The sequence below is a fragment of the Narcine bancroftii genome, chromosome 4, assembly GCF_036971445.1.
Source record: "Narcine bancroftii isolate sNarBan1 chromosome 4, sNarBan1.hap1, whole genome shotgun sequence".
Classification (NCBI taxonomy): Eukaryota; Metazoa; Chordata; class Chondrichthyes; order Torpediniformes; family Narcinidae; genus Narcine; species Narcine bancroftii.
In genome coordinates this window covers 94,484,393-94,510,066 of record NC_091472.1, presented here as the reverse complement: position 1 = coordinate 94,510,066, position 25,674 = coordinate 94,484,393, and the positions used below count along the sequence as shown (strand labels likewise).

Sequence of the window (25,674 nt, the reverse complement as noted above, 5' to 3'; positions counted from 1 at the left end):
GCTCCGTGTACTGGCCAAAATTCGGATCCGAGGATGAATGGATGTGTAAAGCTTTGAACCTATGGCTCTATCAAAACCAGAAAGACAATGTTGAGAGCAGGGAATATGCAGCCTGCTGGCTCAAGGGATCCATTGAACAGCTGGTTTTGAATGAGAAAGAATTCAGGGATAAGAGAGAGGAGGAACCTTTTGTCCCTGAATCACAGGGTTGGGATGTGTTACATTCCCTCCCTCCACCCTATGTTCCTCCTATGCCAGCTCCTATCTTTCCTTCCCCTCCTATGACCTACCCTTCTGCACCTTCCCCACCTCCCCCACCACTAGAGAAGAGAGAAGAGAGCAGGAGTGGTATGATAACTTGCTCACAAAGCACTCGATTACCACCTCTGTTGACAGGAGAGAGAGGTAACTTTAATTCAGAACAGCGTGAGACTCTTCAGGAAGAAAGGGCAGAACCCTTTGATTCATTTCCCAGGGAGCAGGAACCCAGACCTAATAAGCCAGAAACCAATTGGATGAGACCACTGCGGGAAGTTCCCATGGGAGAGGGTCTCGGTTTCGTAAATGTGCCCCTGACCAGTACTGAAGTGCGTAACTTTAAGAAAGAACTGACCTCCCTGATAGAAGATCCCCAGGGATGTGCCGAACAGTTAGACCAATTTTTGGGACCAAATATATATACAATATGGGGGTCTCGACATAGAATCCCCAGCAGGGGAACAATTGGTACTAACAGGTTTTGTTACCAACTCAGCCCCAGACATTAGGAGAAAATTACAAAAGACAGAAAATTGGCATGAGCAGGGAATAACCCAGCTTCTACAGATCACACAAAAAGCATTTGTCCAGACATCTGAGGATAAGCAGAAAGCAAAGGCTAACATTTTGATGCAAGCAGTTAAAGTAATAGTAGATGAGTAACATGGAAAAGGCAGGGACTGTGTGCCAGCTCCTGAATGTTGGGAGAAGCGTCGGGAGTGGGAGAGTAGAGACCAGAGATAATTTCATAAATCACGACTTCCCACTTCAGTCACTGACCAATATTGATTAAAATTCATGCTAAAAATTAAATGTCATAAATGATCGTTTTTCAATACTGTAGAATTAGCGAATTTAACTACCAGTTAATTCCAATTTATGAAATAAATTGTATTCAAATGTGATTTTGCACAGGGAGTACCTGAGAGTTGTGATGTTATAACATTTGCAGGGAGAAATGTTTGCGCAAATAGGGTGAGTTCTATACATCTTAACTTTAAGTGTATGTGAGATAAAGAAAGGATCTGATGTGTAAAGTGGCTGCATCAGCCAGTTGAAGGGGGAGTGTGCATGTCCCTTTAAGTGCACTGTGGCACTTGAAATTGAGGCTTCAGGCTCTTGTCTTGCAGTTAGAGGTATGGAGCCCTATCAACACATTTAATACATTTCTTCTACACATTCAGCAGTCAAGGTCCGTGAGTTTAAAGATCACCCACCTCTGGAGAATAAAGATACCTCTGGGGATTCCTATGGGGATTCCTATAAGTTTAATCATTCATTTCTCTGGTGCATTTTCCTCTGGAGTGAAATTAATGCCTCAGCACAATTTCTCTGTATTGCCGCTGTTATTTAATTCGTGATAACTTTCCCCCATTCATCAGGTTTATATTTAAATCCGGTAGTGCGGAAGTTACATTGTAAATAATCACGGAGGTAAACCCTGCGCAACTGGATTCAGCTTAATGGAGAAATAAACCTGCGAACTGGTCTATGGTGCTGTGTGAGTACTGCAATAGGTGGAATATGATTTAAATTGGTGGCATAGTTCAGAACAATTGGGTGCATAAGAATAATAATATCATTAAGAACTCACAGATCTTGTACCAGATGCTATTCAGTACATCTTGACTTAAGGACTGGAGAAATTGGCATGTAAGAATGAGATTGGCATGGCACCAATATTTCTTGATTCAATAATGACTCCACAAGCTCCAGGATTCATGCAGCAGAACTTTTAAGTGGAATATAATAGAAACTAGCCTGTACTTAAATGATTGTGTGTGCAATCTTCATAAGAACATCTTTTAACTTTTTTTGGTGCCTGTTTTACAGACTGTTTTAAATAAGGCCAGCTCCTGTGAGCTGTGGCACAAGGCATTTTACTTAAGGCAGAACTAAAGGTTGAATATGTTTCAAGTTCTCTTGCAGGGGCTCTTTGTGCTGCAATGTCTATTATGTACTCACTCTAACAAATTGGAGGGTTGTGCCCCATACAGACAAGCAGCTCCAACTGCATTTTAATAAGGTCTAACATATTCAAAACCCATGCAAATATGGTTTGTGTTTCATTTTACAATTTTTACACTAACACAAAGGAAAGTCAGATTGTTATTCATTTTATTAAAATCTAGTGATTGGTTATATGTAAAAGCATGGCAAGAGGATCAACTAAAACCTGCCTGGGATGGTCCCTTCTGTGTACTTTTAATTACAGACACCGCAGTAAGAACAAGAGAAAAAGGCTGGACCCACATTCATAAAGAAGCAAACCAGCTTCTGAACCACAACATCACGACACACAGACACAACCCTCAACCTGGCGTGCAGTTCCTCATCCTTCAGACCTGAAACTTACACTGCGCCGTGACAAAGTGCCGTAATGTTACATTTATTGTGGTATTTTTTTAACTGTTTATACATTTATTGTTGTATTTTTAACTGTTTATTTTTTTTAACTGTTTATTAATTTATTGGGGTATTGTTTGTTAACTGTTTATGTCACTTCATTACTCGCTATGTTTTAAGTCCTCCTGGGATAGGGGCAGCAGAGGTCACAATTATTTTCCTTTAGAATGTAGACAGGGCATAGATTTAATGTATAGTCATAGTGGGGTATGGGTTAACAAGGGATTCCAATATGGACCAGGGGAACTGAACAGCTTTAGTGGAGTACATCTAATTTGTATCTTAGCCTACACAGGTATTAAAGACAGGAGTTTCAAAGCGATAGCACAAAGGACATGGTGGGACAAAGACAGACAGAATGGTAGTCAGGATTGTACATGTCGCAGAGAGAGAGAGTTAATACATATGCTAATGTACACAGACAGGCTGCAACTCACAAGTTCAATGATACCCATGCTAATGTTAGCAGACAAGCTGCAACACACAGTTAAATCACAAGAAACAATCCCCCCCCAGCTTGGTCTCTTTTCATCACCCCGTGAAGGGGAGCACCAGTTACCAACAACGTGAGCTGCTTGGCACCTCAATATCAGACTCCAGACAGCCTTCGGAGATCGGTGGCCTTAGGGTTCGGGGCTGAAGAGGACATCAGATACTAGCCACAATTCAACAGAACCGCCTGACTACTGCTACTCGTTCGCTGCTGAAGGCAGCGTTTCTCACAGACTGCTACTTGTTCGCTGCTGAAGGCAGCGTCTCTCACAGACTTCGTCTGGACAAAGCTTACAAAAGTCGGGCGGTTAAAGACACTGCTTCAAGATTTCAACGTGAATCTGCCCATGCCTATGTTCAGACGTGCCAACTTCGGACTGATGTGGGATGGACTAGACTCTTTACTGAGAACTGGAGCCTGATACTCGCAACCCTAATAAGCAGCTGGACTCGCTACTCTGACCTTCATGGTGCTCCCTTATCTAAAGACTTTACACAGGTATTACAATTCGGTTATTGACCAGCTGGGTAAAACAACACCTTACACTTTACAGCATCAGTAATACTGATCTAAAAGAAAAGTGAGGAAGGGGGGGGGGATCAGTCACACTGAGACCAGTAACCAAAGATCAGTAACACTGATCATGGTGAAAGATCAGTATTACTGATCTAAAAGAAAAGTGAGGATTGTGAGAGATGGGAAAATTGATCTAAAATTATGAACATGGAAGAAACTAAAGTTCATCAGTAAATGGCTGTAACCAGTACAAACAGGATAAGCTTGGGGGTTAGGATGCAGGAAAGCAGAGTCAGCACGATTAACATAAGAATCTTCTAGTCTTTGTGACAAGACCATAAGACTAAGATAAGGAGTGGTAAGGAACATTAGAATGTAGGAAGTTGAGGTAGTCTGGATCAGATAAGGGTCTCCTAGCCCTGGACAGAAGTACCAAGTCCTACATATCTAATTAGCTAACCATACACAGATTTATACATATGAAATTAGCCAACCCTAGATAGAATGAGTCAACTCTGCATATCAAGAGACTGTAGCCCTGAGAATCAGGAAGGTGTGAATAAGGACAATAACATGAAGGGACACCGACAGGATACCCCCTGGTCCTCCAAGTATACTGAAATTGCACGTAGGCAGGCAGGATTGCCTAATGCCAAACCTCTCCAGCAGGAGGCAGAAGAATGTAAGGGGGAGGGTATTCCTATACTGACATTAACTGTATAAAAGTTGGGTGAGCCCCAGTGTATGTGTGTATTCCCAGGGTAAGGGGAAGCACCCAACTTTGCATTGTTGTAGTAATAAATGTTCTTTGTTCTCAATTTTTGTCTCGAGCAATTTCTTTAAAGGTACTTTAATTTCTAACACTATCCAATTTGGAGTCTGATATTGAGAAGATCATACAGGAGCATCAAGTTCAAGGATCCCATTAAAATTTATTTTATACATTTTTGTTTAAGCTTTGTTATTAAGTTTCCACATCCTCAAGTTTATGCTTGTTCCCTAATGACTCATTGTGTACAAACCATTGCACTCCAAGAATCTTTTCAAACTTTTTGTTATATGTATTATCATGGTGTCAACTTTCCTCTTGTTCATTAAGAATGATTTCCGATTTGTGCATTTGTTCTGGAATCACAAGTTGTTTGCTCAGAGTAAATTCCTTGTTTTCTTTTCACCCCACAGAATACACATTTTTTAATGTTTTTTTTCATGTAGTCAGGAGCAGAGAAGAATCGAAGGAACAAACTAAACTTGACTGTTTCACAGAGAAGGAGGCCTATAAACGTTGAGCAGAATCATAAGACGGGCATAGCCAAAAATAGTTTGGAATGGCTGGGCTACACTAATTAGAGATAAAGGAATTCAACCAAAATAAAGTAAAAAAAAACTATTAGAAAGAAAGCTGATGAATCAGAACTGAGATAAGAGTAAAGGAGTGATCATGATATTCCATAGACCAGTAATTCTCAGCCTTCACCCTCAAACTGAACTCTGCTTCAGAAATTCATTACTGATGCAAAGTCTAAAGAAATCGCCTCTGAAGCAGTTAATTTAGAGAGAAGGTAAAATGGAAAAAGATTGTCAGAGGCACAGAGATCTGTCTGAACTAAGGTCATGTACTTTTTCTTAAAACAGATCACTCTCCTAGCTTGCAAATATCCTGTTCCTTCCTCAAAACTGGGCCATAATTCTCAAACAAAGAGCACTGTGTGTGTCCTTGTATCACATGGACTGCAGGAGTTCAAGGCAGCTTTCCAATTTTCTCAAGGTTGTTAAGCTTGAGGGTATTGAATGCCAGTCTTGACATCAATACTCTCATTTGTTGAGCAAATACTGGGAGTTGGGTGCAAGGCTGGGTTCAGGGCGATGAGGCCAAGAGATGTAGGTTCTGATGGGAAAAGGTGTGCTTGGGAAGAACGATGGGGCTAGTGCTACACGGGAGGTGGGAAGGGAGCAATAAGGGTTGTAGAAGACAGATGGCACGATAAACACAATGAAGGAGCAGGCATGCAGGGCCAAATAGCCCTCCTTCTCCAATTTGTTATGTGTTCTCTGCCTGACTGTGCCTCATGCCAGAAAGTGTCCAGAAAAAAATTCTTCATCAATGTATGAGAACAACAAGCCGAGACTCATGTGGACAAGATAAAGGAGATGACTATGGGCTTCAGGAGGATGAAGGTCAATCTCTCTCCACTACACATCAATGTGGAGAGCACAGTTTCTTGGTCTGGGTATAAACATATGACCTGATCCAGGACTCACAACAACACCTCATTAATCAAGAAGGTGCAGCAGTGCCTACACTTCTTAAGGAGGTTGAGAGGGGCATGGCTACCAACCCCTCCTTCTGAACAACATTTTACAGGAAGATAATTGAGAGTGTATTCTCAGGCTATAGCATTGTGTGTTATTGTAGGTGCCAAGCAATCAGTCCAGAAGTCAATAAAGAGGATTGTTAAAATGGCCAAGAAGATCACTGGAGTCTCCCTTTCCTCTATTGATGACATTTACCAGGAGTGTTTCTTAACTAGGGATTAAAGAAATATTGAGGATCGCTACCATCCATCACACAGTATCTTTGACCCACATCCATCAGGAAGGAGGTACAAAAGCATCAAAATTAAGACTGCCAGGGTGCAAAATAGCTTCTCCCCACAGGCTGTGAGATTGAAGAACAGTGTCCTATAACCTTGGGACTTTATGAATGAAACAAGTAATTATTCCAAAATATTTAGGTATATTTATTTGATATGATATCTTTCTGTATCAATGGGATTTTGATATGCTGTGGTTTGTGTTGTTGAGTGGACCTAAGACTGGAGAAGTGCTGTTTTTTTCTGGTTGCACATGTAAAGTCAGATGATAATAAACTTGGTTGAAATAACTGCAAAATGATCACGAATGCCTTTCAGTTTTCTGCATAATGCTGAAAAACCAGAGAAAGGATATTGAACTTTGAAGGCAATATATTTTAAGCAGTAGGAGATGAACAAGTGTTGGTGCATAGAGGATTTTTGATGTTTTCATTCATAAGGAAGAAAGTACACAAACAGGTATAACAAGGAATTGGTAAAAAAAATCCAGAGTAACTTGAAATCAAAAAAGGCTGGAGATACTGGAAATCTGAGATAAAACCAGAAACTGCTGAAAACTTAGCAGGTCAGGCAACATCTGGGATGGTGGGGGGGGCGGGGGTGGGGGGGAGGAGGGTGGGATGAAGGGGTTGGTGGGGGGGGAAAGAGAAACATATCTACCATTTAAGGTTGAAGTGCTCAGAACCTGACACGGTACCTGCTTCTCTTTTCATAGGTCCTGTCTGACCTTAATGTTTCCAGCACTTCCTGCTTTTAATTTGGTCAATTTAGACCTTCCCTAGTAACTACTCATACCATGGCAATGACATCATGCTGCCTTAATTACCAGCATATCTACAATGATTTAAGGTCCAAGGGATATGAAAGTGGAAACTCCTCATCTCTTCATTATATTTTAATGGTACAATTCTTGCCAAGAATCAGAATGCTTCCTATTTTTAGAAGTTTACTTAACTTTGGTATTAGACTGTTCACTTCTTTTTTCAGACTTAAGCAAAACAAATGACACAACCCATATTCTTTCAAAAACCAAACTTGCAGATGTTGGAATCCCTTACTCTCTACCAGAATGAGGTCAGTCTCAGCAAGATCAAAAAGAACTGGAACAGGGGGGGTTGTATGTTTCCACACACTTGGTTGCCTTCAATGGATATACATAGCTTGGACTGCTGTTTGGTAGTCAACCTGACAGAAATATAACAACCTCTCTCTCTCTCTTTCTCTCTTCCCCCCCCCCCCCCCCCCAACTCCACGCCATCCCGCAACAGTAGTAGTGGCAACCAGTATGTGAACACTAAACACTAACAGCTTCCTCCTGAGATCCCCACCAGCACCCTCCAATGTGTGGTCCTCAGCCATTTCAAGTCAGACCACATGATATCAAAAAGCATCTGAGAGCACTGGATACAGCAAGGATTGGAGGGCCAGAGGACATCATGGCTACAGAACGGAGGATTTGCTTTGTGACTTAGTGCATCCAGCCAAATTATTCCTGTACAAATACAACATCTAAATCTATCCTGTAATGTCAAAAATTACCTTGTTCACAAAAACCAGGTCACATTCAAGCTGACTAAATCACCAATCAGTCTGCTTTCAATCATGAGCATCTTTTGGTAAATTGGCACTCTCCAATAACACTGGACAATTAAGATTTTGCTTCCAGAACGCTTCTGCATGTATTTTCTGGATTTTGGGCTGCTGATCACGAAAATCACCTGAACATTTTCCTATCACATACCATTTTTAAAAAAAAATATGACCTATGTTTGTGATTTCCAGTCATATTTTTAGAGAGTAAGGGATTCCAACATCTGCAAGTTTGGTTGAAAGAATATGGGTTGTGTCATTTGTTTTGCTTAAGTCTGAAAAAAGAAATGAACAGTCTAATAGTAAAGTTAATTACTAGTTTATTGCCCACAAAGCAAGGTATTTTGGTCAATTCAAGAATGCCTGGGCAAGCGCTCATTGTAGGTGCTATGCAAATGTTATCCTAGTCAGGATAAATACAGACAGGCTACAAACGCAGCTCACATTTACAGATGCTGTGCATTACATTGATTATAGGTTGAATGCATTTTGATGCACATGTTCTTCAGGCAATAGCATAAGAAGTGAATTTAACAATAGCATTTATTGTCCTAAGGAAGATTCAATACAGCAGAAATGTCTTGTCAATTTCGCAACAGTTGTGATACATTCCGTTACATTTGTGGTGAGTATACCCTTAAGGCTCAAAGATGCTGCATGACTGCATTTATTTTAAAAGCCTATAAGCTTGATTTTGGTTGTAAAATTGGTGACCAAGACAAACCCTAGGGTCCTCTCAATCATTGTGCAACATGTGTAGTCAACCTGAAAGCTTGGCTCAGCATCATTCCTGAGGAATTAAACAGTTTAAATTCAATAAAATAATTTAATGTTTCTCCAATTTCCTATGTGATATAGCAAATCTGAAATTATCTTTGTGTTCAGCTTGACATTGTCTCTCATAATTTTCAGGGTTTTTTCCAGGAAGCAAACCTTTTGAAAAAATTTATTGTCCAATGTAATCTGCTCACCTATTGCTAGTTCTGATTTAGCAAGGACCATGCGATTCCCATTCTTGGATCATCCCAGGATATCATTCAGGAATTCCTCAGGGCAGCAATGACCAGCTTCAGCAATGACCTTAATTTGGACATTGCAATCTTTGGAATGCATGGTCCTCAGAGTACAGCCTTTGGTGAGCAAGAGAGTAATGGATTTCATTTTTAATGCATTAACTATGCCTAGTTAATTTTAAATCTGGTTACTCTAGTGTATTTTTGTAGCTCTGAGTTGAGCAAACAAACAGTCTTATGAGGTACTCTCCATTGTAAATGTGAATCCTGTTCTTAATGAATACCAGACTATTGAAGGCAGGCAACTGATGCCCCACTAATTGTGAAACTAAGAAAATATATTGTGGTTTGGACACAGTAACTTTAAGAGTGTAGGCTTTGGTGACGGTTGGGCTGACAGTAAGTGGAGTCAATACCAGGCACTCCACATTGGCATTCCGTTTGATAGTCACAGAGTTTGATGATAAAGACACAAGCCTTTCAGCCCAACTTGTCCATCCCGATAAAATTATCTAACTGGCTGGTCTAGATAACCCACATTTGGACCATATACCTTTAAATCTTTCTCATCTACATATCTGTCCAAATAGATTTTAAACATTACAATTTACCCACCTCTGCAGCTTCTCTGATACCTCGTTCCACATACCCACCACCCTCCATGTGGAAAAACATACCCCTTGGATCCCTTTTAAATCTTTTTCCTTTAACCTAGTTTTAGACTCCCCTGAAATGGAAAAAGAACCATTCACCTTATCTATGCCCCTCATGATTTTATATGCATCAAAAAGGTCACCCCTCAACCTTTTTCATTCCAGGGGCAAACTGCGAAAAACAATGATGGTTGGCAAGGCAAGTAAGTATTCCCCCAATCTCTTCGCCTTTAAGTTACAAGGACAAAGATGTGCAGCTCAGCCATATGGAATGTGCAAGCTGTGGCTTGTGGGAAGTTGTTGACATTTCCAGTGTCTGAGACAACCACATGTGAAGGAAGTGACTTAGGTTTGAGGTCCGAGTTTTAGAGCTGGGTTGGCAGCTGAGGTCATGGTGGTGAGTCGGTGAGGTTCACAACCTCATGGAAAGCAGACTGATGGTGTTCCAACTGCAGTTTAGGAATGTGCAGCCAAAGAGGGAATTGGTGACCGATAGGCAGATGAGAAGCTGTCGGCTCTTGAATGAACAGGTTATCTCTTTTGTATCGTGGTAGGGATAATGTTCCTTGAGGAAGGTCAAGCAGAGCCCACAGCATGACATCTTAAGCAGCTCAGCAGGAGGGAATGAAGAAGCAGTGGTGACAGGGGAATTCAATGTGAGGGTGGGGACAGGACAGAGGTTTCTGATGGTTCTTTGGGCCCCTGATGTCAGAGTCAGCAATATCAATTAATGACTCCAAATAAGCAGCGAGGAGCCTTTGGCCCAAATAAATACCAACAACATAATGTGACAGGCCTCGAGGACCCCAAAGCACAGCAGCAATAGAAATTCACACGTCCTTTAGCAAAGCACTGGGAGTCTGGACTGTCTGACATGAGCAGAGCTCCGGCATTTTAAATGAGATCTGTGTGGTGAAGTGTTTGGATCTTTTTGTGACCTAACTAAAAAAAAACCCCCACAATTTATCTTCCAAAAACATATCTATACATAATATAAAATATAACATAATCTGTCACAATAGTCAGAAAAAGGAATGAGGTTCTCCAGCCAGAGTTAGGAAATTGGGACAGAGGTTAAACAGCTGGACTGTAGTTTAATGCACAAAAGTGTTGTAGACACTCAGCAGGACACGCAGTAGATCTCAAAAACTTAGGGAGTTGAGGGGAGAATAAATAATGGGATCAATGTGAATGCTCCTTTAGAACAGAGATAAGAAGGAATTGAATTAATTGCCACAGATGGATGCAGAGGCCAAGTCATGGTGTATATTTATGACGAAGGTGGATAAGTTCTTGATTAGGAAGTGAATCAAGGGTTATGGATAGCAGGCAGGAGAATAACTTTGAAAAGTATAGTAAATCAGCCAAGATGGAATGGTAGGGCAGGGGCGATGGGCTGAATTGCTTAATTTTGCTCCTATGTCTTATTGTGTTAATGGATAGATGGTGGCCAGGCTAGATTTGATGGGCAGAAGGTCCTGCTTCAGCGGTGTAGCAATGATTAAATAATTCTCCAGCTATTAGACCTCAGCAGGATTATGACCAGTATCAGCAGGAATATGCTGTGATTTTGCTGGGGAAGAGTTAAACCAGCTTGGCAGGAAGATGGGTACCTTAAAGATAATTCAGAAAGGAAAGAAGCAGAGAGAGCAGGAAGGGGAAATTGGAAAAGGAAGGGGAAATTGGAAAAGCAATTGGAAAATAGGGAGAATAAACAATAACAAATAGCAATGAAAGTAAAAATCTAGAATGTTAGAGGCACAATTAAAAGGTGCTTTATCAAAATGCTCATGGAATTTGCAACAAATGGGACAGCTCATAGAAGTAGTAAACAATACCATGGAAATATGGCTAAAGAGGAAAGGAAGAGCTGCAATTTCAAAGAGATGGAAAACAAACAGAGGTGGAGTTAAGCTATTAATAAAGGATGACATCAGTGCAGTGTAGAATTTGACTCCATTCAGGCCAAGCTAAGAAACAAAAAAGGGCAAAAAACATCAAAGTTATTTAAAGGTTGGCTAATGGTGAAGATCCCAGAACTGAAATGTTAACTGTTTCTCCTTCACATCTGCTGCTCAATCTGCTGAGTATTTCAAACATTTTTTTCCTTCAGATTTCCACCACTTTTGTTGGGAACCTATAACTTACATGGAGACTGCAGGAGTTAATTTTGTGGCAATAAAGGTGGTGGATGAATTCATGGAATATAGTAGAGATGGTTTTCTAGATAAGTATGTTGAGGAGCCAACAAAGAAAACTACTATTTTAGCCCTTTTGGTAAATGGAGCCTTTTGGGAGAGTGGCTAGAAGTTTTTTTTTAAAACGCTATGTTTGAAAGTGATATTGTTCAATCAGAAACTAAAGGCTCAAAAATAAAAAGAGGAAAAGTAAACTGTGTTCAAGAGGAGAGTTGAGTGTGACTGACCGGGGGAATACCTTGAAAACCTTGTTGATGAAAAGCAATGGCAGGCATTGAAAGAAACATTGCAGAACTTGTAGGAAATGTATTTCACTTTGAATCATACGGAGGGCAATAAGTGGCCAATCTGTGGAATAGAGGGGAAATTAAAGGTAGTACTGTAGTAAATTCATGGAAGAGGCTTGTAAGCTGTGTGAAATGCCAATGAAGCCAAGAATTGGAGGAACACTTAAAAAGGGACATACGATTGTTAATGGAAGGTAAAACGGAACATGAACATAGACTGGCAAGGAGTTTTTAGGAATGTAAACAGGAAAAGACAACCAAGGGCAAATGTGGGTCCATAGACAGAAGTGGGTCAATTTATAATGGGGAAGAAGAAAGTTGCAAATATATTTTTAGAAGTCTTCCTGTCTTCATGAAAGGAGTCACAAACATATCTGCTGAATGACTAGAGAACCAAGGGTATAGGGAGGATGAGCTGAATTAAATAATTAGTGGTAAAGAGAAAAATCTATTAGAGAAGTTCATGAGACAAAAAGCATTCACATTCACATTCCAGAATTTTGAGAAAGATGATGAAAGAGTCTGGTTATCATTTTGCAAAATTCTCCACATTCAGCAATTGTTCTTGGGCTTTGAAAGGTTGGAAATATCACCACAAGAACAAGGAGTGAGAAACCAGGGAACTGACAGCACATTGCTAAACACATTCTGTGGAGGAACTCAGCTGGTCAGCAGCATCATCGGGAGAAAAAGAAAGCTCAATACTTCAAGCCAAAATCTTTTATTGTGACTGTGTTCTTTACAGTGTTCTTTAAGGAAATGATGAGTAAATTAATGAAAGGGAGCCAGAAAATATGATGTATTTAGATTTTTGGAAGCCTTTCAATAGGTTCCATACACGAGTGTTGGTCAGCAAGGTTAGAGCACATGGAATTATGGATAATATACATATCAATTGAGAATTGTTTATTAGACAGTGAGCAGAATGGGGAAAAAATGTGCCCTTTCTTGGATTGATAGCATGTGATAAATGGGGTACCACAAGATTCAGTGCTTGGGTCTGAGTTATTCACAATCTATATCAATGACTTAGCCCAGGGGAGTTATCAACAGGAGGATATAAATAGACCAGGGTGATATAGACAAGTGAATGTGAAATGAGGAGGCAGGTGTAATGTGGAAATATATGGTGAACAAATCAGAGAAGCAGATGATTTTTAAATGATGAAAGGTTGGATGGTGTTGATATTCAATAGGACCTTTGTACACAATGTGGATATGCAAAGTTGTTTCCTGCCCTGTTGGCCCTCCAAAGTCCTCTTCCTAAAAGTGTGATGTCTCAACTGGGAGAGTTCACAAGGTCACAAGATATATGAGCAGAAGTAAGGCCATTGGCTCATGGAGTCTGCTCCACCATTCTAATCATGAGCAGATTCATCTCCCACTCAGCTCCACTCCCTGGCTTTCTCTGGAGAAGCAACAAACTGAGTGTTGTACACACAGAATTATATATTGGAGAATATCTGCCAGTCTGCTCCCTCACAATCACTGAATGTGCATAGTCCCAATGCGAAAAAGATACACCATTACATTGGTATTCAAGTTGAAGGGAACAGGCGTAGGAGACCTCAACATTCACACCAAATCCTTTATAGTATCAGTTCAAACATGGGCATGGAAATCTCCTTTAGCTGATAAAGCAGTGCTCCTACATGTTGGACAATAATTGGAAGAAGCTTCAAGAGATTTTAAAAAATCTGAGGTAAACATTTTAGAGTGAGGACGCTGCTTCTAATGAAGGGCTGTTGGACTGAGACAGTAACTCTCTTTTCCTATCTCTACAGACTGTTTCCAGCATTTTCTTGACATGTTCAAAATTTCCAGCCTTTGAAGTCATCTTCCATTTTCCGACTGGCTCTTGGTCTGGCTAATTTACATATTTTTTTTAGACGTGCTCTGCAGATTGATTCCGGGTCAGTTCAAAGACTGATAGACTTCGGGAATAGCTTTAGGTTGGCTTGTTTGTTGATTACAATTGTTAGCCTGCTGCCTGTGATGTTTCTTTTATTGTAATAAAGAAACTTGAATCCTTTCATATTAATTTTATTTCATTAACAAATCACAACCTCATGGGGAATCCATTTTGAATCTAACCCAAGGTGAAACATTCATCTCTGTCTCCCTCTCATGGTCAGGAGGATCACCAACTCCAAATCACCACATCCCCTTTCCTTAAGATGTTTAATCGAACAACATGACACACTAACACAGTATTCATTTCAATTTAAAGTTAAACACAAACATCAGCAGGGCAAACATTTTAAGTGTGCAGTTCCTTTTCTTTTAGAGATTCAGCCTGTCAGAGGCTTTGATAACACACATGGATCGTCTTAGCACAGGTGCATGTGTCAGCTCTGCTTGTCCACGACAGTCTAGCACTGGTGGTGTTACCTCTGTTGCAGTACAGACTGGATCCTCTGAATTTATCTGTTCTTGCAGCGTCACTTGCATTTTCAGCAGACTCTTTTGATTCCTCCTCAGTATTTGATCATCCTCTGTTCTGTTAGTGTAGGATCTAGGATTTACTTCCTCCAGAACAATGGCCTTCTTGCCCCAAGTGTTGGAATCTCTTGAGTCTCACTGTGTTGTGTTGTGCCAGTGGCCCTAAGCTTCTTGCTGATTTGTCACACTTTGCTTTTTGTCTCCTTTACAGATGTTTTTGTTTCCATTAGACACCTTGGTGCGTAGACTACGTCCCATCAGGAGCTCAGTGGGTGACATGCCATGTTCAAGTGGTGAATCTCGATAACTCACCAAAGCTAGATAAGGATCTAAGCCACTGTCCTGTGCTTTCATGAGCAGCTGTTTAACTAAGTGAACTCCTTTCTCTGCTTTACCGTTTGACTGGGGATACATGTTGAAAATCATACGCTTCTGCAAAGTTATGGAATTCTCTACAACTGTAGCATGGTCCATTGTCACTCTAGACAATTTGAGGAATTCCTTGTCTTGCAAAGATTGATTTCATATATTTGATCATGCAGGAAGTAGACATGTTATGAAGCAACACAATATTAGGATAGTCAATAATCAGCAGGCAATTCCTTCTATCCATGCGGAACGAATCAGTCCCAACTTTCTGCCATGGCTCCTCGACTCCTCTGGTAAGTCAGTTATGACCATGGGTTCCTTTGGCTGGTTTTTGTGATGTTTCAGACAGGTCTCACAGGTTGCGACCATCCTGTCAATGTCAGCATTTATCTCTGGCCAATAAACAGCAGTTCTGGCTGCCCTCTCACATTTTTCCATTCCAAGGTGCTCCTCATGCAGCCTTTTCACCATATCTTGATGAAGTGATTAAGGAATGACAATTCTGCTCTGTCTGAGTAGAAGCCAACTGACAAGATTCAGCTCATGTATGGCTGACATTCACCTCTAGGCCATCCTTCGTTTAAATTATTGATGACCTTCTGTAAAACTATGACCTTTTCTGCTTCAGCTGCAATTGCATGTCATAGTCATATATAAGAAGAGATTCAGTGATCAGGTTCAAGTGAAGATTCACATCTGTCTCTGTGGAACTCAAATTGTGTGCTTCACTCTATGCCATTGCCCTGGACAAGGCATCAGCCAGCACAATAAGTTTCCCTGGTGTGTACACCAATTCAGTCATAACTTTGTAGCTTCATCATCAGCCTTTGGATTTGTGGCAACATCTCACTGAGATTTTTCATGATTATGGCATTAATGGCTTATGGTCTGTTTCTACCACGAATGTTGGTAGACCATACACATAACTGTGGAATTTCTTGAGTCCATAGACCAGTCTTAGACACTCTTTCTCTACCTCCACATATCTACACTCAGATGTGGTCACAACTGGCCTCCAATCTTCTCCCTCAGCTTGAAGTGTTATGGCACTTATTCAATCTTTTGAAGTGTCCATATATATTTTTGTCTTTCTGGATGCATCAAAGAACATCAAAAGCACTGATTCTGTAGTTAGAATGGTCTTCAGTTATCCCATTCTTCCTAGTGTTTGGGCGTATACTTGAATTCACCTTTGTCACATAACAACTTCCTCAGGTACATTGTTTGGGAAAACAGGTTTGGTATGAATTTACCAAAGAAACTGATCATTCCCAGCACTTTCAAATGCCTTTTTTGGCAGTGGGTCTGAAGCTTATATACAGATTAATGTGGAAGTAGTATTGGCTATTTTAAAGAGAATAAAGGTGGATAAATCTCTGTCCTGACAAGATATTCCCTAGGACCCTGAGGGAGGTTAATGTACAAATAGTGGGGGCTCTGACAGAAATATATAAAATATCACTGGGCACAGGGAGATGCCGGAGGATTAGAGGGTGGCTCATGTTGTTCCGCTGTTTCAAAAAGGCTCCAAAAGTAAAGCTTTTAATCATTGGTCTGTAAATCTGATGTCGGTAGAGGGTAAATTGATGGAAATTGTTCTTATAGATGGTATATAAAATTACTTGGAAAGACAGGGATTTATTAGGAGTAGTCAAGACAGTTTTGTGCGTGGTAGATCACGTTTAACAAATCTTATATAGAGTTTTTCGAGGAGGCTACTAAGAATGTTGATGAGGGGAAGGCTGTGGATGTGTCTATGTGGACTTTATTAAGGCCTTTGACAAAATTTCTCATAAGAGTTTAGTTAGGAAGGTTCAAGGATTAGGTATTATGTTGAAGTAGTGAAACTGATTCAACAATAGTTGGATGGGAGATGATAGAGAGAAGTGGTGGAAAATTATTGGTCAAATTAGAGGTAGGTGACTAGTGGAGTGCCTCAGGGATCGGTACTGAGTCATTGTTGTTTGTCATATATATTAATGATCTAGATGATGGGATGGTAAATTGGGTTAGTAAGTATGCAGATGTTATGAAGATGGATGGTGTTGTGAACAGTAAAAAAGGTTATCAAAACTTGCAGAGGGATATAGGACAGTTAAAAGAGTGGGCTGAAAGATAGCAGATGGAGTTTAATACTGATAAATGTGAGGTGCTACATTTTGGTAGGACTAATCAGCAAAGGTCATACATGTTAAATGGTAGACTATTGAGGAGTGCAGTAGAAAAAAGGGATTTAAGAATTTTGATACATAATTCCCTGAAGGTTAAGTCACATGTAGATAGGGTGGTGAAGAAACTATTTGGTATGTTGGCCTTCATAAATCAGAGTATTGAATACAGGAATGTCATGTTGAAGTTGCATAAGGCATTGGTGAAGCTAAATTTGGAATATTGATTGCAGTTTTGGTCACCGAATTACAGGAAGGATATAAACAGAATAGAGAGAGTGCAGAGGAGGTTTACAAGAATGTTGCCTGGGTTTCAGGGTTTGAGTTACAGGGAAAGGTTAAGCAGGTTGGGACTTTATTCCCTGGAGCTTAGAAGATTTGAAAGAGGTATTTAAAATTATGAAGGGGACAGATAAAGTCAATGTGGACAGGCTTTTTCCATTGAGAATGGGGGAGATTCAAACAAGAGGACATGGATTGAGATTGAAGGGGGAAAAGTTTATGGAAAATATGAGAGGGTGGTGGGAGTGTGGAATGAGCTTCCAGCCAAATAGGTAGATGTGGGTTTGATTTTAATATTTAATGAAAAGCTGGATAGGTATAATATGGACAAGAGAGGTGTGGAGGGTTATGGGCTGGGTATGGATCATTAATGGTGGGAGAAGGTGTTCGGCATGGTCTAGAAGGGCTGAACTGGCCTGTTTCTGTGCTATAACTGTTATATGGTTATCTCACAGAAAGGTGAATTCCCTCACACCAAAATGAAATTTTGCACTATTTAACTTTAATCCATACTTCTGGATGTGTTGTAGCACTTTGATGAGCCTCTCAATGGGTTGCACCTGTGTGGATCCTTATAGGATCATGCCATCCATGTACACACGTACCCTATTTATGCCTTCTATGATGTGCTCCATTCTCCTGTGGATCACTTCAGGAGCTGAGGAAATTCCAGATGGTATCCTCCGACAGGAGTATCAGCCAAATGGTTTACTGAATGTACAGTGTTTTGTGCTCTCTTTGTGCAGTTTTAATTGCCAGAAGCCCTGGGATGCATCCAATTTGGTGAAAAACTTTGGCCCGGCCATCCCACTTGTAATTTCATCTCTGGATGGAATCTGGTAATGTTCCCTCTTTATATTGGCATTCACGTCTTTCGGGTTCATTCACACATGTAGGTCCCCTTTCTTCTTTTTGACACACCCAATTGAATTCACCCATTCTATGGGCTCCTTCACTTAACGTCATTCAGTCAAGTTCCTGCTTGAGCTGTTCTTTTAGTGATGCTGTAACCCACCTTGGGGTATGCACTACTGGCTGTGCATCCTTCTTTAACTGTATCTTATAGGTGAATGGTAGAACACCAAACCCCTTGAAGATGTCTGGAAATTGATCCATTATTTCCTCTGTGCTGTTTTGTGCATTGGCACTGTTAATGTGGTACACCTTCTTGAATAGGACAAAGTTTTCATATGCCTTGTCACCAAGCAGTGAGTCATGTTCATCTGGGACATGAGGTGATGCTCTTTACTGTTAACTTTCACCATGAGTCTATATGTACCTTTCATGTCAATGCACTGTCCATTGTAGGCCTTGAACTGAACAAAATTTCTTCTATAGTGTGCACACTTCCACTTCTGTTTTGTTTTCCTTTGGAAAACATTGCTTTGCAGTGATTCTGTCCTTTGCATTTGGTACAGACTTTTCCACAGGCTCAGCATTGTTTTGGTGCATTTTGAGTGCCACGTCATGAATGTCTCTCTGTCTTTTTGCTGTTTTCTATGTCTCGTTCTCTGTTTATGTGTGTCCAGACACTGTGGCTATGACTGTCTTAATTTTCACTAGCCCTTGCACTCTCACTGAACTTTTTTGCATGCTGCAGAGCTAATTCACGGCTCCAGCAAAGGTAAGCCCAGTCTCCCATAGCAACCTCTCTCATTTTCTTGTCAATAATTCCAAACACAATTTGATCATGGATCATTGAATCTTGCAGCGATCCAAAATTGCATGTTCTTGCTTTCAATTTCAAGTCTGTTAAAAAAGTATCAAAGTTCTCTCCCTGGAGCTGTGTGTGCAAGTGAAGCACTTTCCTCTTGAACATTTAATTTTTCTTTGTTGATCAGTGTTCATCAAATATCTCAACAGCTTTGTCGAACTTGCCTTGGTCATCTGCCTCAGCAAAAAAAACATATTAAAAACCTCTAGTGCTTGAGGTCCCACGGTAAGAAGCAGTACAATCTTCCATGCATCTGGTTTATTATTGAGTCCAATGGTTTGCAGGTACAGCATGAACAACAGCCACTCATGGTCAACATTCACAGTATCAGGAGGCGTCACACTTTCCATGTCTCCTGCTCATACTCCACTCCTGGTACCATGTGATGTTTATTTTATTGTATTTTATTATATTTTATGAACAAATCACAATCTCATGGAGCATGCATTTTGCATCTAACCGGAGGTGGAACATTTGTCTCTGTCTCCCCGTCAGGAGGATCACCAACTCCCAATTGTCACACAGCCCATTTAAAATATGAACCAGACTTGTATTTTCTTGTCAGCATCAGATTCCAAAATAAAATATAATTCCTCTTTGCCCATTCTGGAAAAGATGTTTTATAGAAGTTTATAATGTCATATTACATTTAGAAGCAAAGCCAACAATTCACCAACTTCATCTGTTTTGTTCCAGAGTTCTCCATCACCGGGTACAGGACCAATTTCTGGCAACCCCGGTTCTCAGCTCAATTTTCAAGAAAACTGTCACCTGTAAAACCCATTGCTGTCAATCCAAATTTGTGTTAAAAAGTGAAATTTTAAGAATCACGAAAAAGCATTTTGAAGCCTTTAAACTTCCAAAGTATGACACAAGGTTTGCAAGTTTAAAAAAACCATAGATAATTTAAATCTGAAATAAAATCAGAAAATGCTGTAAAAGCTCAACAGGTCAGGCAGCATCAGTGGAAGGAGAAAGAGCAAATATTTCAGGTTGTCATTAACTGTTTCTCTTTTGACAGAAACTGACTAACCTGCTAACTAAATTCCGATGTTCTTTTCATCTACAAACCAGCAACATAGACAGCAATTTCAGCGGGTTAATATAAACCTAGTCTCTCCTTCTCTACACAGCCTGGGCACTCCCCTTTCTACATCCCCGTGCTATCCTGTATTTTTTTCCCTAGGTGCAAAAAGCCAATGTGGTATTTGACAAATGGCATACAATACAACTCTGTCGCTTGCTAATGTAGTTACAAATCTCAGTCTCCCAGTGTTTGCATAGAATTTGAGCTCTAATTTTGCAAACTTGATATTTTCAATGACCAAGACAATACAAGACTTGAGAAAATGAATAGTTCTACACTTCAGTGCTGAAATATAGTGAAAAGAGGCATAAAAGATTTCTTCAGAAGTTTTGCATGTTAACATCAAGAACTGTAATACAGTTCCAATAGGGTTAACTCGTAGGGATCCAAAGTGACACTGACATTCAGGTATTCCCATCCCCGAATACAAGCCAGTAATTTTGCTGGATTTCTATCCAGCTCTTGCATTTGTACCGTAAAATATTTAAGGTAAAACTATGCTCCTTTGCCCTTAGCACTTAGTAAAGTGATAACGTGGTTAGAGAGGTCTCTGCAATGTCTCCACACAACTGCTACACCCATCTAATTCGTTACATTCACCATTCACTCACTCTCACCTGCAGATACCAGACTGAAAGCTCCTTCCTCACTGATTATGAATTGCACTCTAACTTGTTTCCTGTTCCTCTGTGGCATTTTGTTGAAACATTCCATTCTCGTCTCTCACAGAGGAAGTAAAGTGGCAGAAAATTAATCATTCAACCAATCAATGACCCGAAATTAAAACAAACATCTCGGAAGAAATGTACACTGTTTTGTTTTTTTTTTAAACTTTATTTATTCATTCAAAATACAAATAGTAAATAACATTTTTCTTTGGCTTGGCTTCGCGGACGAAGATTTATGGAGGGGTAAATGTCCACGTCAGCTGCAGGCTTGTTTGTGGCTGACAAGTCCGATGCGGGACAGGCAGACATGGTTGCAGCGGTTGCAGGGGAAAATTGGTGGGTTGGGGTTGGGTGTTGGGTTTTTCCTCCTTTGTCTTTTGTCAGTAACCATAGACTCTGTATTGTTAAAGGAGCAGGACACAACACCGCACCCTGGTCTTCCGATGTTTTTACATGTAAAACTTTTGCTGTCTGTAAATAACATTTATTTCCTCCTGATTTTGAAAGAGGAGACATTTTATGTGTCTCATGTATGAAGGAGAATTTTAAAATTCCTGGGTCTGAAAATGTAATTGCACATACAGTGTATAGAAAAGGGGAACAAACACTGGGTGCAAACAAAATGAACAGTTCAATTAAAACAGAACATGCTGAAAATACTCAGCAGGGCAGGCAGCATCAGTTGATGTTATGGGCCTGCGACTGTCATCAGAATTGGATAAAAGTTAGTTTTCAGTAGGAGATAAAAGTGGGGAAGGGATGCAAGGAACAAAGGGAATGTCTGTGACAGGATGTCAAAATGACTTAATGGGACAGGAGTACAAAAATTTCTTTCGTCTATGTGTTGTTATTGGTGAGGCTGTGGGATCCATCTGGCCAACTGGACTTGCACAAGTAGGATAAGAAAAGCTGAACACGTGTGATATAAAAATAGGAAATAAAAAAATGAAGCAGGTCAGTCATCATCTATGAAAAGAGAAAGTTAACATTTCAGCTGATGTTGGCTTAACGGTTAGCGCATCTTCTTTACAGTGTTAGTGATCAAGACTGGACCAGGGTCCAAGTCCTGTGCTGTCTGTAAAAAGTTTGTACATTCTCCCCATGTCTGCATGGGTTTTCTCCGGGGGGCTCCAGTTTCCTCCCACCATTCAAAACATTCTGGGGGTGTAGATCAATGGGGTGTAAATTGGGCGGCACGGACTCATGGGCTAAAATGGCCTGTTATCGTGCTGTATGTCTAAATTTTTATAAAAATTAAAAATGAAAGACCTGAGAATGGGAGAAACTATTTAGTCAGGGTTACTGTGGGTGGAACAAAGTAGATTCCTCTAATGTCATGGAATCAGATAAAGCTATAATAGTTGTGCAATTGTTACTGATCTAATTCAGAGCCAGCTCTTCAGCGCTTGACGACCTGTTTTGCGGAATCTGCCAAAATGTTTGGCCTGGAAGTCAGCCTGAAGAAAACTGAGGTCCTCCATCAGCCAGCTACCCGCCATGACTACCAGCCCCCCCACATCTCCATCGGGCACACAAAACTCAAAACGGTCAACCAGTTTACCTATCTCGGCTGCATCATTTCATCAGATGCAAGGATTGACAACGAGATAGACAACAGACTCGCCAAGGCAAATAGCGCCTTTGGAAGACTACACAAAAGAGTCTGGAAAAACAACCAACTGAAAAACCTCACAAAGATAAGCGTATACAGAGCCGTTGTCATACCCACACTCCTGTTCGGCTCCGAATCATGGGTCCTCTACTGGCATCACCTACGGCTCCTAGAACGCTTCCACCAGCGTTGTCTCCGCTCCATCCTCAACATTCATTGGAGCACTTTCATCCCTAACGTCGAAGTACTTGAGATGGCAGAGGTCGACAGCATCGAGTCCACGCTGCTGAAGATCCAGCTGCGCTGGGTGGGTCACGTCTCCAGAATGGAGGACCATCGCCTTCCCAAGATCGTGTTATATGGCGAGCTCTCCACTGGCCACCGTGACAGAGGTGCACCAAAGAAAAGGTACAAGGACTGCCTAAAGAAATCTCTTGGTGTCTGCCACATTGACCACCGCCAGTGGGCTGATATCGCCTCAAACTGTGCATCTTAGCGCCTCACAGTTTGGCGGGCAGCAACCTCCTTTGAAGAAGACCGCAGAGGCCACCTCACTGACAAAAGCCAAAGGAGGAAAAACCCAACACCCAACCCCAACCAACCAATTTTCCCCTGCAACCGCTGCAACCGTGTCTGCCTGTCCCGCATCGGACTTGTCAGCCACAAACGAGCCTGCAGCTGACGTGGACATTTACCCCCTCCACAAATCTTCGTCCGCGACGCCAAGCCAAAGAAGAAGAAAGAAGAATTATTATATACTGGTTGTGCCGAGTAGAAAACAATAAATACAGACAGATATGGTTCTTAGATGGTCAGGAAGGATGAGCATGTTATCTAAAGTTAGAACATTTGCCATTAAATCCAGAAAGTTGCAATATCTCCTTGTGAAAGTTGAGGGGGTTCTCAAGCTCATTGTAGAGTGCTGTCGGCCACAGACTGAAGTTCTGGGTTCAATTTCTGATATCTGCACCAATCAATTCTCTTTCACCTATCTCCTTGCAAATAGCTTGCAGACAACACATCTACTATGCATGGAAGGAGACTGCAGAGGAGCTCAAAGCCAGGTGCTTCGGCCCCAGCCTTAGTTACAATGGGATCATTATGTGAATTTTAAAGCATCTACATAAACCAGATTTCCCATGCCAAATTACGCCTGTATTTTATCATGTTACATATAAGATGGAAAGAGGTCATTTGGTCATAAATCTACACTTGCTCTCAGCTTATTCCTATTAGTTCCATGCCCCACTTTATTTCCCTGTGATCTATTCTCCCACATGTGCTCATTAACTCCCCTGTTGCTTACCCAATCCTCACTTGCATTAGCCACAACTTACAGAGGCTAATTAAATTTCCTGTGCATTTTTCAGATGTAGGAGGAAATTAGAACATTCAAGGGAAACTAAATGCCAGTCACAGGGAGAATATGCAACTTCCACACAATCCACACACAGGTCTGGATTGAAACTGGGTCACCGGAGGTGTGAGGTAGTAGCACTAACTGCTGCCTCACTGTGCCCAGATCCCTGTAGAATACCGGAGGGTGAGGAGGCGGGTGGTGGGGGGGGGAAGCAAGCTCCTAAAATCAGGAGAAGGAGGGAGGATTAGGACTCCCATCAGCATGCCCTATTCAGACAGAGTTTGAGGGTGCAATCTTCCTTGTTTGTGCTGTCTGCCATGAGAATTAACAGCATGGCACAAGCAGATTTAATAAACAACATTCAAGGAGGAATTGTATATAGACTGGATTGCAAGGAATTGCTGGGCAATTGGAAAACAGGGTAATTGGATAATTATTTTAAAGTGCTGAAGTTAATGTGATGAGCCCGATGGACTCTCCTGTACAACCCAAACCCTGCACTGACCCACAAAAAAAGATCTGCAGAGAAGTAGAGCTGAATGCTGCTGCTGATCAAGAGTAACATGATGAAAATCATGGATAAACTGGTAGGTGTGTCACCACAGCATGGCCCAACCTCACCCAACCCTGAATCTTGGATCAGATCCAACCTGATGTGAACTTCAACACTGGCCCCATCAGGCTCAGTTGAATCATCAGGCTCATCTCCTTCACCCCTTTCAGTCGTAAGTTCTGAAAACCTCCTCCATAAATTCGTCACCTTTCCTTCTTTATGGCACTCTTTAAATTCTGCCTTTGTTGCCTGTCTTCCTCTTACACAGAATCTCCTTTGTTGGCTCATTGCTAGATATTGTCTAATTGTACATCCATGAAATGCCTTAAGTTCACGACAGAAGTACAAAGCAGTGTTCAAAACCATCAATAGTTTATCACTATCTCAATACACAGGGAATAAGTTCCCTACATCAGATGTTCCTCTTTACAGGAGACGGATTTGTAATCTACAATTATAAGAACCATAGCGAACTCAAACATTTTGATGATGGTTCTGAACAAATGAAATGCAATTTCCTTTGTTTTGATATGTTTTCCTCCATTGTATAGCCCCTACCAGTTACTGTATATATGAGGCTGGCCCACCCACTAATGACTCATCCCTTAAGTCTCCTCCACTTTTTGCCCTGGCCATAAAGGTCGCATTATCTATCCCTTTCTGGCAGTCCTGCATCTGGATCCGGGCCAGCCAAAGTCTTGTGTACATTAAAGCCTATTGTTCCTGCAGCCTATGACTCTGTGGTTATTGATTCAGCCTATCAATTTAATATACAAAACAACACCTCTCCGGTAATGGAGAAATTGCTGTGCCCCAATCGGTTGGAAGTGGACCCTCAACTCCCAGGACCGTTGGAGTACTAAGAGCAGTGGATCAGCTGCTTTGACAACTTTCTCGAGGCTGTGGCTGAATTGGTGGACTCCGATGAGAAAAAGCTAAAGGTCCTACAAGCAAGAGTTGGCCAGAGAGTTTTCCAGGCCATAATGAGCTATGCTACTTACATGGAGACGATGGCTGAACTCCGGACCCTCTACAACCGAAGCTCAATGAGGTGTACTCATGCTACCTTCTGGCATCCCAAAAACAGCAGCCCGGTGAGTCGGTGGAAGATTTCCTTCATGCCCTGTTCGTGCTGGGAAAAGACTGTTGGGATAGCCCCGCGGCTCCAATGCCGATGGCCCAGTGCATCGAAGACCAGCCTCCACTCCCGCCCTCTGCATGGACGGCACCACTACCGCCCGCCTCGCTGATGTCACTTCCACCTGATTCCATGACTCCACCCCCATGGAAGGCACCGCTTCCGTCTTCTCCCTTGACCTCGGCAGCTATTACCGCGTGGTCAACACAGAGGCTGCCATATTGTACATCGGGCTTCTCTGCCGACAATGATGATGAAGCTCCACTCCTGACC

General features: G+C 41.3%; 1 protein-coding gene and 1 long non-coding RNA gene across 2 annotated transcripts in view; both read right to left on the bottom strand.

Annotated features, from left to right (window-relative positions):
• The window catches only part of LOC138760840 (uncharacterized), a 59,525-nt gene extending 38,796 nt beyond the window's left edge, over nucleotides 1-20,729 (bottom strand). The window contains exon 1 of the long non-coding RNA XR_011355898.1: nucleotides 20,688-20,729. This is a non-coding gene — a long non-coding RNA (uncharacterized lncRNA). The remainder of the gene's footprint in view (nucleotides 1-20,687) is intronic.
• agpat4 (1-acylglycerol-3-phosphate O-acyltransferase 4 (lysophosphatidic acid acyltransferase, delta)) overlaps nucleotides 1-25,674 on the bottom strand; it is a 287,637-nt gene that overhangs the window by 246,482 nt on the left and 15,481 nt on the right. The window lies entirely within an intron of this gene.